Source organism: Triturus cristatus, chromosome 12 (genome assembly GCF_964204655.1).
Source record: "Triturus cristatus chromosome 12, aTriCri1.1, whole genome shotgun sequence".
NCBI lineage: Eukaryota > Metazoa > Chordata > Amphibia > Caudata > Salamandridae > Triturus > Triturus cristatus.
In genome coordinates, this window is record NC_140595.1 from 708,627,400 (window position 1) to 708,640,843 (window position 13,444).

Below are 13,444 nucleotides of genomic sequence, written 5' to 3' on the forward strand. Positions count from 1 at the left end.
GCTCTTTGTACTTTCCGTACATCTACCAGCTCCTGCCAAATCTTCTTATTCTTTGTAGGTACACCATTAACCAGAATAACTAATGGTTCAGTTTCCAAAGTATCTGCATCAATAGTTTCCATATTTTTTTTCAAATCCAAGGGCAAATACACCACTCTACCTTTTAAACCTCTCAGTAAATCTGAAGGAGGTAATTTACCAGTTTTGGGCTCCATACGTACTATGGTCTGGAACGGATGAACACATTGAATAAGTATAGACTCATATGTATTTAATTCAGAAAGTTAGGCAGGAATAGCATCCAATTCTAAATTATTATGTACAGCTCTGGTTGGCATTCTATTTTCTTCTAACTTGTTGTAACAGTATTTACAAATACGCTGATCTTCACCCAATTCAAAACAATTTTCAAGAAATATATGTGGCAAAATCCTTCCACTTATAATTATCTTCATTTTCACTTTTTCTATAGAGATCAATATACCTGGTTTGTTTTCTATAATGAGTTCTGCGGCAACAAATACAAGTAATATTTGGTCTTTCATTAGAGATTATTGCAAATTTTGTTATGTGATCATTAAATGTCTTACAGAGTGTAGGAAGGTGGATATCTGACTATGGTTACCCCCAAATTTTTGCCTAGTGTCTAGCTGGTTTTTCGACTTAGTTGGCCTGAGATCCTGCTATTCAGGATCTCAGCCTGGCTGTTCTCTCTTTAAAATGGACTCCATGTACCCTAGGTACATACCCAATTGGTTGGATCACCCTGTCAGCCCCTGTACCAGTGTACACTAGGTACCCAGGGCATTGGTGTACCCAAGGCCTGCCAAGGGCTGCAGCATGTATTATGCCACCCCAGGCTTGGCCTAACAATTTGACACAACTGGCTGATCACTCAGCTGGGGTAAGTTGGTGTAATCACCTCTTACTTAGGTGTAGTATACCTATACCTAACCTTAAATGGGACACCTGGTAACCTATAAGTCACTCCTATGGCAGGCCTTAACAACCCTGAAGGCAGAGTGCTTGGTTCCATGTGAGATGGTGCTCTGGCATGAGCTGAGCCTGTCTGCAGTGGTCGGAACAACTTCCTTCTACTGTTTCCAGATATCGTCATACCATATACTCTTAAGTGCATTATGAACCTCGCGGTTAAATGCTATCTTTGGTTTGGCTTTATCAAAACATGTCGAGTAAGGTGTCATACGAATTGGAATACTAACCCCTCGCCAATTCTGGCGACGGGGTTAGCATTCCACCCTTCTAGAGGGACACGACATGTACAGTGCCTGAAACCCGGGTAAAATCAGACATAGCCTCAGCTCCACAAAATGGATGCTGCCACCACAGACACAAGTCTGCCCTCCTGCTGCTGGGAGTCCTTTCAGCTTGGGAGGTGTGGACAAAGGGTTTCCTGCCAGGGGAGGTGCGTGCACCACCCCAGACAGGATTTTGTGTATTGGTCAGGTAGGGCTTGAAAGAAACCAGACATGCCTGTGGCTCACAAGGAGCCTCGGTGCATATGCCAGTTCAAACCGGTCCTGGGGCACACCAGTCCCGGGCCTGGGGCGAGCTGGACAAAGGATTGGGGGTGTAACCACCCCCCTTCCTGGTCCCACCCATAGGGAGGGACCTAGCAGGTAGTCCGGCCCCTAGAATCCGAATAAAGGTAGGAGCTGTGTCCTAAGACTTCAGACATCCTGGAATCAACTTAAAACTAAGAAGAAGACGGGAACTTCGACGCTCTGCTGCACAGAGGACTGAAGCCAATCTCCCCTGTGGTCAGGGAGTGACCACCTTGCTAACGCAAGCACCATCCAGCGAATCAACGTCTGCTTTGCCGCCGCCTCCCGCCGGAGCCCGAGCCCAGAGACTGACAAGACCTGGACCTCCAGACCTCTCACCGCCCGATCCACAGTCCCTGCAAAGAGGAGACCCGTGGAGGCACCGAGACACGTGGAGCCAGCCATCTTGAAACGACTACGACAAGCTGACCAGTGCAACAACCGAGGCTCCCTCCAAGTTGTGCTTTGGGTCCTGAGAAGCCCAACCCTCGAGCAGCATCTGCACCAAAGGTGAGCCCTCCAGCATCTCCACGATCTGCGTGGGGCCCTTCTGCATTTTGCCACTCGACGCGCCTAACCGGTTGCTGGCCCGCTGGCTAGTGGCCATCTTGGCGACGAAATCTACGACAAACACCGCTGGTCTGGTTGCTCCAGACTGGCCCTTGCTCCCCTCCAAAGGAGCAGTTCCTCTGACCTTGCTGGTCAGAACCATCAGCTTAAACTCCTTGCCTACAACAATTGCTTTTGCCAAGGCTTGTTTGCTTCGATCAAGTCGCCGACACCGCCGACAGCGAGAGCCTGCGTGGGACAGCTCGTGACTCGACTCCTGGACGTCGTCGACCTTCAGGGACCACGTGGCTGCAGAGTCAAGCTACACCTTCCTTCCTGTTTGCACCCGACATCGCCTGGTACCCACCTGGTGCCACGCTGGTCACTGGCTAGTGACTGTGAACACTGTCCCCTCTGCTTACAGATCTTCAACATCTCCGATCCACTCTTGGATCCACTGCATCTCTTCCCGACCGACCGCCTGCAGCACTTTTGTCTACAGGCCCCACGGAACAGATAGAAGAAACCCGACGCACTTCGAGGCCTATGCACCCGCTTCCTGTGGGTGAGGTAAAGCTGGCACACCTGTGCCCAAGTGTAGTATTACATCTCTAGTGCCTGTGTTCCAAATCTTAAGTTCCTAGGTCATCCGGAAGATTCCTTTTGCAGTAACTTTGTACTTTTTACGCACCCATTGAAACCTATGGGAGCACGCGTGTGACTATTTGCTCTGCACACGCCACCCGTGGACCTCCTGGTCACTAACTGACGTTAGCTCCTTGTAGGCCCAGCGATTCTAGAGGCCCTAGGCCTTTTCCCTTTTCTGTTCGTGGTACTTATACCACTATTTTAGTATATGGTTCGAGTGGCCACCAGGGCCTATCCATATAAAGTGCAACTTCTGTGTATTCTGTGATAATCTTGTTTGACGATTTGTGCTCCTGTGCTCATAAAGAGACTAGGGGTTACTTTGAGAAATAAATACATATATATTTTGAATATATATCTGTGTGGTGTCCTTTCATTGGTATAAAAGGGGGTTACTATTGGTAAAACAGCTTGCTTAACACGCATCACGAGTTTAGCCTCAAAGACTGCTTAGCCTACGCTACCACTAGGGCAGCTAGTCCGAAAAGGTTGACTTACAACCACACCATAAGGGTTGCTTGGCATGGTACAAGGTGGTCACTAGAACTAGTGAACAGCATATACCAGGCCAACTTCTCACATTGGTGAGCAGCGGTTGGATTTGAGCTTGCTGTGTTTTACCATTGTAATCTCTTGGTTACCAATTGAAAGATCACATAGGTACCTGTAGGTACATATAAAACAAGATTAGATATACATAAGTTCTACTGAACTTAGTTGTGGTAGAGCAAAGGGAGTAGCACACCCTGACTACAACTACTAGATAGGTTTAGTAGGTAAACCCAAGTGTAGGTAGATTGCAACACATCCACCCACACTTAAGAGCAATGGCTGGGGCAGAGGGGTCCACTGTACCCATCTCTGTTGAGAGTGACCCCCCGAGGGCACCATCCATCTATGCTACCCTTAATCAAAATGAGCTCAGGCAGCTGGCAACTCTTAGAGGCCTTAAACAGCCCAAGAACCCTACCTCTGCTTTGCTCAGAGAGCTCTTGCAAGAAGATGAAAATCAAAAAGAGCTCAGGAAAGCTTCCCAGTTAGCCCCCTTAGGGACAGGAACAGGAGGCCCCCCTTCTGAAGATGCCACTGAGGTACCCCTTTCCAATAGTCACCCCTTAGATGGGATGCCTACCACAGAGGATGAGAGTGAAAAGGATACTGACAGTAGTGAGGATGAAGGGAGAACTAGCCCAGTGCCAAGTGTTATACTTGGCCCAGCTAAACTAAGGCTATTGGGGACTGACAGTGGGTTCACCCCACTGGATCTCCCCAGTGGACTTAACACAGGGCTTGGAAGGCAAAGGAATCGCTCAGGTGACTCCAATGCTTCCCATGGCTCTAGAGGCTCTCAAGGTCACTCCAGGAGAAGGATGACCACCCCTCAGAGGAGGGAACATGAGGCCAAGATGCAAGAAGCCCAGCTGAGGATCAGGAAGCAGGAGCTAGAAGTAGCCCTGATGGAAGAAAAACTGAGCAAGGCTAGGCAGCATAGAGAGAGTGGGTCTATACCCACTGGTGGCAGCAATGTCCCTAGGGACAAAGATAGGGTCTTTGACAATAGGAACCTGTCCAAGATTGTGCCCCCCTACAAAAGTGGGGATGACATCCACAAATGGATGACTGCTCTTGAGAGAGCCTGCAAAGTGCAGCAGGTTCCTGAAGACCAGTGGGCAGCAATCTTATGGCTCTCCTTTGAGGGGAGAGGCAGAGATAGACTCCTCACTGTTAGAGAAGAGGATGTCAGAAATTACAGAGTCCTGAAGAGTGTCCTAGTTGATGGGTTAGGCTTAACCACTGAACAGTACAGGTTAATGTTCAGAGACACCCAGAAGACACAGACTCAGGACTGGTCTGAATATGTGGAATGTGCCACTAAGGCTTTGGAGGGTTGGTTGCTGGGAAGTAAGGTGTCTGATTATACAGGATTGTACAATTTGATGATGAGAGAGCAGATTTTAAGTAATTGTCAAAACCAGCTTCTCCATCAACACCTGGTAGACTCAGATTTGACCTCTCCCCAAGAATTGGGAAAGAGGGCAGATAAATGGGTCAGGACCAGGATCAGGCCTAAAAACCAGGGTGGTGACCAAAAGAAAGATACCACCAAGCCTCAAGAGAAGGGTGGGGATAAAGAAAAAGAGAAACCTTCCTCAGGGCCCCAAAACTCCACACAGGGTGGTGGGTCCCAAGCTCCCTCCTCTACCACAGCCAAAAAGCCCTACTGCCATGAGTGTAAAACTCCTGGGCATTGGAAAACTGACAGCGGTTGCCCAAGGGCTAAAAACAAAACTGTTCCTCCAATTACTCCTGTCACACCACCTATTACTGTCAGCAGTAATCCCCCAGGTGGTGGGAGTGCCCCCAGAAATCTGGGTGGGTTTACTTGGGGAACACAGGGGGACCCTGGCTTAGCCAATTCCCCTGCAGCAGATACTCTTGTCTGTGATGGTGGCATGGGGTTTGCCAACTTCACTGCCTGTCCCAACACTTTGGGTAGGTACAGACAGGAGCCCTACATCAATGGTACAAAAGCTGAGGCCTACAGAGACACTGGAGCTAGCATCACAATGGTGGCCCATTGGCTAGTTCCCTCTGAGCAGCTTTTGCCTGGTTTCTCCTACCAGGTGACCAACATTGATGGCAAACAGAACAGTCATCCCATGGCAGAGGTATGTCTCAGCTGGGGAGGTGTCACTGGCCCTAAAAGGGTGGCAGTGTCCCCAACCTTGCCTGTAGACTGCTTACTGGGGAATGACTTAGAACTCTCAGCTTGGGCTGGAGTTGAACAAGACACCCATTCTAAAATGGTAGGCCTGTCACAAAAGGGTAGGGGGGTTGTGCCATTCACAACCCCTGTCCAAATAGATTTCCTCCCTGAAAAGGTTGGAAGGGCAGTGGTAGCCACAGCCCAGGCACAGACAGACTTCCCTGTAGAGACTGGCAGAGCTGTGACAGTCACAGCTCAAACACAAACTGAGTGCCCCCCTGAAAAGGTTGGCAAGGCTGTAATGGTCTCAGCCTATACTCAGACTGACATAGGTGTAGTGAAGCCTGAAACAATGGATCACTCCACACAAACTGAGAGTAGTGGGGAGGAAGAAAAGTCTCCCTCTCCCCAGACATTAGGAAAAGGTCAGCCTCCTCAGGGATCTGACCTCACCCCTTGTGAAGGAACTGCCCCAGAGGTAGCCAGGCCTGGCCTGGCAGAGCCTCTGATGTCAGTGGCCCCTTCCAAGGTGGGACCCAGTCTGGTGCAGGTAGCCTGCCTCTCTCTACCCTGCCTCAGTCAGCCCAGGGCTGCAGAGGTCAGGGAGGCCAGTGGACCCCCAGAGGGCCCCTGTCCACAAGAACCCCCCCATCAAAAGAATGAGGATTGCCTGGCTAGTAGCCCTAGTCAGGTGATGGGTAAAAACATTCCTGAGGGATCTCCTTTACAGGTAGTTAGGGACCTCCCCCAGAGGGATTCTGTTGGGCACAGGCAAACCTGGGACCTTAGGGCCCCAAACCTGACCTGTCCCTCCAGTAAGCCCACAAAAGGGACCCAGCCTCCAGCTTTAGGTAGCCAGAGGCTGACCCTGAGAGCACAGTGCAACTCAGTTAAGGAAAGAAAGGCATCCATGGTGGAGGGGGATTGGAGGAAGCTGAGGCCTCACTTTGAGGACACTCACTTCAGTACTCCATCTCAACACCAGCCTTTTACTTTGCCAAGACACACCAAAGGTAGAGATTCCCTATGGTGGAGACCCTCTGATACCCTTAGGGTGAGGGATTGCTTAGTGGACCATGAGACAGGGGGTAACCATGCCAGTGCTGGTTCCTCCTTATATGGCCACTTGGGCAATATAGGCTTACCTGGTCAAGGTCAGCCTTATCTCCCTTCGTTTGGGGGGGGGTTGTGTAGGAAGGTGGATATCTGACTATGGTTACCCCCAAATTTTTGCCTAGTGTCTAGCTGGTTTTTCGACTTAGTTGGCCTGAGATCCTGCTATTCAGGATCTCAGCCTGGCTGTTCTCTCTTTAAAATGGACTCCATGTACCCTAGGTACATACCCAATTGGTTGGATCACCCTGTCAGCCCCTGTACCAGTGTACACTAGGTACCCAGGGCATTGGTGTACCCAAGGCATGCCAAGGGCTGCAGCATGTATTATGCCACCCCAGGCTTGGCCTAACAATTTGACACAACTGGCTGATCACTCAGCTGGGGTAAGTTGGTGTAATCACCTCTTACTTAGGTGTAGTATACCTATACCTAACCTTAAATGGGACACCTGGTAACCTATAAGTCACTCCTATGGCAGGCCTTAACAACCCTGAAGGCAGAGTGCTTGGTTCCATGTGAGATGGTGCTCTGGCATGAGCTGAGCCTGTCTGCAGTGGTCGGAACAACTTCCTTCTACTGTTTCCAGATATCGTCATACCATATACTCTTAAGTGCATTATGAACCTCGCGGTTAAATGCTATCTTTGGTTTGGCTTTATCAAAACATGTCGAGTAAGGTGTCATACGAATTGGAATACTAACCCCTCGCCAATTCTGGCGACGGGGTTAGCATTCCACCCTTCTAGAGGGACACGACATGTACAGTGCCTGAAACCCGGGTAAAATCAGACATAGCCTCAGCTCCACAAAATGGATGCTGCCACCACAGACACAAGTCTGCCCTCCTGCTGCTGGGAGTCCTTTCAGCTTGGGAGGTGTGGACAAAGGGTTTCCTGCCAGGGGAGGTGCGTGCACCACCCCAGACAGGATTTTGTGTATTGGTCAGGTAGGGCTTGAAAGAAACCAGACATGCCTGTGGCTCACAAGGAGCCTCGGTGCATATGCCAGTTCAAACCGGTCCTGGGGCACACCAGTCCCGGGCCTGGGGCGAGCTGGACAAAGGATTGGGGGTGTAACCACCCCCCTTCCTGGTCCCACCCATAGGGAGGGACCTAGCAGGTAGTCCGGCCCCTAGAATCCGAATAAAGGTAGGAGCTGTGTCCTAAGACTTCAGACATCCTGGAATCAACTTAAAACTAAGAAGAAGACGGGAACTTCGACGCTCTGCTGCACAGAGGACTGAAGCCAATCTCCCCTGTGGTCAGGGAGTGACCACCTTGCTAACGCAAGCACCATCCAGCGAATCAACGTCTGCTTTGCCGCCGCCTCCCGCCGGAGCCCGAGCCCAGAGACTGACAAGACCTGGACCTCCAGACCTCTCACCGCCCGATCCACAGTCCCTGCAAAGAGGAGACCCGTGGAGGCACCGAGACACGTGGAGCCAGCCATCTTGAAACGACTACGACAAGCTGACCAGTGCAACAACCGAGGCTCCCTCCAAGTTGTGCTTTGGGTCCTGAGAAGCCCAACCCTCGAGCAGCATCTGCACCAAAGGTGAGCCCTCCAGCATCTCCACGATCTGCGTGGGGCCCTTCTGCATTTTGCCACTCGACGCGCCTAACCGGTTGCTGGCCCGCTGGCTAGTGGCCATCTTGGCGACGAAATCTACGACAAACACCGCTGGTCTGGTTGCTCCAGACTGGCCCTTGCTCCCCTCCAAAGGAGCAGTTCCTCTGACCTTGCTGGTCAGAACCATCAGCTTAAACTCCTTGCCTACAACAATTGCTTTTGCCAAGGCTTGTTTGCTTCGATCAAGTCGCCGACACCGCCGACAGCGAGAGCCTGCGTGGGACAGCTCGTGACTCGACTCCTGGACGTCGTCGACCTTCAGGGACCACGTGGCTGCAGAGTCAAGCTACACCTTCCTTCCTGTTTGCACCCGACATCGCCTGGTACCCACCTGGTGCCACGCTGGTCACTGGCTAGTGACTGTGAACACTGTCCCCTCTGCTTACAGATCTTCAACATCTCCGATCCACTCTTGGATCCACTGCATCTCTTCCCGACCGACCGCCTGCAGCACTTTTGTCTACAGGCCCCACGGAACAGATAGAAGAAACCCGACGCACTTCGAGGCCTATGCACCCGCTTCCTGTGGGTGAGGTAAAGCTGGCACACCTGTGCCCAAGTGTAGTATTACATCTCTAGTGCCTGTGTTCCAAATCTTAAGTTCCTAGGTCATCCGGAAGATTCCTTTTGCAGTAACTTTGTACTTTTTACGCACCCATTGAAACCTATGGGAGCACGCGTGTGACTATTTGCTCTGCACACGCCACCCGTGGACCTCCTGGTCACTAACTGACGTTAGCTCCTTGTAGGCCCAGCGATTCTAGAGGCCCTAGGCCTTTTCCCTTTTCTGTTCGTGGTACTTATACCACTATTTTAGTATATGGTTCGAGTGGCCACCAGGGCCTATCCATATAAAGTGCAACTTCTGTGTATTCTGTGATAATCTTGTTTGACGATTTGTGCTCCTGTGCTCATAAAGAGACTAGGGGTTACTTTGAGAAATAAATACATATATATTTTGAATATATATCTGTGTGGTGTCCTTTCATTGGTATAAAAGGGGGTTACTATTGGTAAAACAGCTTGCTTAACACGCATCACGAGTTTAGCCTCAAAGACTGCTTAGCCTACGCTACCACTAGGGCAGCTAGTCCGAAAAGGTTGACTTACAACCACACCATAAGGGTTGCTTGGCATGGTACAAGGTGGTCACTAGAACTAGTGAACAGCATATACCAGGCCAACTTCTCACACAGAGGGTTCTACATTCTCTTCCACTTCTTCCTCATTTACTGTGTCCTTTTCTGCACTTTATTGTTCTGGACCAAAGTAACAAAACTGAATTTCATTAGTAACCTTCTCTACATCTGATACCGATCCACGGAACAGAGCCCTATTCAATTCATCTAACTTTATTGCTGGACTTTTAGCAAAATACAATCGTCTCACAAACCTTCTCATTTCAGTATGATGAACAACCAGCATCCTAAAATGATGGTAAACACTATTACACACTTTTCTAGATAGACAAGCCAGAGAATGTCCCTGCAAACCAGTATTCTCTCTCACTCTGCATGGATCTAGACTTTGAAGCACCTTAATCTTCTGTTTTACACTTTTTTTACTATATTCTCTTAGAAACTCACGAAATTTATCAATAGATTCCTGACGCACAGTGCAAATACTACTACAATTCCAAGTATACACTGGGGCTTTAGGACGTCTTCCCATAGCCTCATCCGCCATCACTTGTTCCTCATCTCTTGGAACCATTTTCTCCTTCTCCATTATACAACCATTTTTCACTTCATAAGCACGACCTCTGGTGTCAACTGCATGCAGCAAACTATTACTCTGAAAATAACTCTCTTCATTAAAAAAAGGTTCACTACTTGAACTATGTATCCATTCTCCTAAAAACACTTTACAAAAGTTTGTTCTTTTCACTAGTCTTTTCCTTTTGCTTTGTGATTTCAGTACATTGACCATTTTATCTAATGTACGCATCCTGTTCAAAATTAAAATGAATAGTTTCCTTTTTAATTCTAAAGCCTTTGCTGCAATGGCTTCAATTTATTTTTTTCTCTTATAAAATTTAGCTTTTTTCTTATATTTCTTCACATCCTTTATCAAATTGGACATAACTCTTCTCTGAAACATTTTTCTACGGATCTCTTTAAACGCTGTTTTTCTTTTTAAGTTAATCTTTATTGTTTCTGAAGGTATATTTGCATTAACTAAATGCTCAATTTTTTCCTGTTCTTTTCTATTTAAAACTTTCTTTCCAGTACAGACCTTTTGTACATTTTTCCTTTTTTTGAAGATATTGTTTAAAAAATCTTTTGTCTGCTTACCAGAATACTTTCTCTTTTTCCCAATATGAGCATCTCCAACTAACTTAGGTCCTCCAGTTGTCTTCAAATATAGATTTTTTTTTGTGGTTTTTCCTTAGTCTGGATTTTGTAGGCATCTTAAATTTTGTTCACTGCTCTTCAGCAATACCTGAGAAACTAAAAAAAAATTCCTTTATTTTATTTAAATATATTACTACATTTTTTATGATCTTTTCAAATCTTAAAATACTATGTACCCCTTTCCTACAAGTGAAAATCACAATAACACCATCACAAATTGAATATCTAAAAACAATTCCTGTGTGCACACAGAGTCATGGTTTGAAATTAGGCAGAAAACGAAATTTCTTTGCCAATTGGAAAGCACACTTGCTACTCTTTTTTTGGCAAGTGATAAGTACTTTTACAGTCTGACACATTTTGAATCCACTTTTCAGATTCTGAAAACAGCACGTGTCCAAACAGCTTTTTGAGACCAGCAACATGTGTAACCTGGGTGACTGACTACACTCCAGCAAGGGCAACCAGCCTTGGTGATGCTAAATGTATTTGCATTACTGACTGCAACCTCAAACGCTAAAAGTATTCCTCATTTATACCAGTACACCTTAATTTATGGTGAAAACATAGTCCATATTTTACATGTTCCTTACATTTAAATTTCTCCCAAAACTCAAACACAACTTCAACAAAAGGAATTCCAAATCTATTATTCATTTCTTAATTTACCATATACATCCCCTCTCAAACTCATAACTCACCTTTAAAATTAGTTAGTTGTGAAAGAAATGTGGCACTCAAACAGCAGATTATCAGAGCCAGGATCTCTGTTCTGTACACCTCTCTCCTCTCAGCAGAACCAGATAATGGCAAACTTTCCCTCTCTTTTTCCACACATATACATGTAAATTTCAAATCTCAGTGCTTCCCCCCTTTTTTCAAATGTAATCACACATTTCTATTGGTTGAAAACCAACCCTTTTCCAAAAGTACCCTTCCCCCAACTTGACTTCTGCCTGCTACCATAGCAACAGCTCTTGGAACACTGCTGTGTAGAGTTAGGTCAGAAGTTCACCACACAATGTTTCATTTCCAAAGAGCAAGAGTGCTTGACTTTTCAAACCTAAGAGCAAATCCATAGTACTGTTCTTTGGTAACACATTTTTCTGTACCAATACAAAACATGCTTCTATAAATTGACACATGCAGCCTAGTTTTTAGTGTAGAATGGTATGAAACAGCCAATGAGTTATTTTTATTTTTAAAAAAATATGTATGCCTCCATTTCCAAACTGTCTTTCATTTCTTTTTACCATTCTACTGAATTTCACCTCCTGAGTGCATCCATTTCTCCTTTGAAGATGTTCACAGTGTGGATTGTAGGGCACAGCTATGTCTTCTGGAGTGAAAAGTATGCAGAGAAAACAGATATGGTGAGAGACCTTGCTTTGCCAAATGTAGACATTAAATGGATTGGTCAGAGGGTTAAAGTGGCACCAATTGATGCCATTGGTGAAATCCTTCATGCAAATCCAACACCCTGACCTCGTAATAGTGCACTGTGGTGGCAATGACCTAGGCACTTTGACTGGGGTAGGTCTGGAAATGCTTATGAAGGAGACCTTTGCACAACTGTTTTCACTTTTCCCTAAAACTGCCTTTGCGTATTCTAACCTATGCCAAAGGCAAAAATGGAACTGGTCCAATCATTTTTGTCCGCAGATTGACAAAGCAAGAAAGCACGTCAACAAATCTGTTTCTGCTTTCCTCAGACTATGGTATGGGTTCTTTTTACCACCACAACTTGCGTTACGACATGCAAGACATTTATAGAGGAGATTGAGTACACTTCACTGATGAAGGGAACAGAGTCTTCCTCTTGAACCTTGGACTCTGCATCAGTACTTACTTGTAGGCACCACTAAAAAATCACTTCATAAACACAACGGCTCTTTTTAGAGCCCCCTAATATCTAAACACTTAAATCTGAATTTTATTTCTTTATTTTTTTTCTACCGTACGCGTACCCGTGATTTTTTTTTAAAAATTAATAAATGTTTATTTTGTACTTTTCTGTCCTTCTTTGACCCCCTTTCAAATGTTAGGGGGTCTGTAACTCTCTTCCTTGCCCCCTTTTCAAGTTATCTCCATTTTTTTTTTCTGTGTGAAACACACGAAATGGGGCCGACACTTCCTGATTTCGTCCGATTCGAATGTTTACAGTCATGTGACAACCAATCAGATTTGAGCTCGCGCACGGCACCGTACGTGTACTGTAAGCTTACCGTAAGCGCACGGTAAGCTGCCACAGATATATATATAGATTTAAATGCTATTTTCTCAGGAACTACTGAACAGATTTACACCAGACCTACGAAAGGCACTTCCTTGACCTGTAGACTACCTCTCTGCCAAATTTCAAGTAACTCTGTTCAGCTGTTCGGGCTGTAGCGGTGTCTAAAGGTCCTATGGAAAAATGCATGGGGAAACGCGTTTTGGGACCCCCCTTTTTTCTCAGCCCCTGCTTGACAAATCCCCCCGAGACTTTCAGGGTAGGAGCAGAGCATAGCGCCCCATTAGTTTTGAAAATTTCGCGACGTTTGTCGACCGGCGCCAAAGTTATTCAAAATAGAATGCTGCGGTTTTCCTATGGAAACAGGGTCCTAACTATAACTACCTACTGGCAACCGCCAGTAGGTAATATATATATATATTGTAGGAAGGTGGATATCTGACTATGGTTACCCCCAAATTTTTGCCTAGTGTCTAGCTGGTTTTTCGACTTAGTTGGCCTGAGATCCTGCCATTCAGGCTCTCAGGCTATCTGCTCTCTCTGTAAAATGGACTCCATGTACCCTAGGTACATACCCAATTGGTTGGATCACCCTGTCAGCCCCTGTACCAGTGTACACTAGGTACCCAGGGCATTGGTGTAC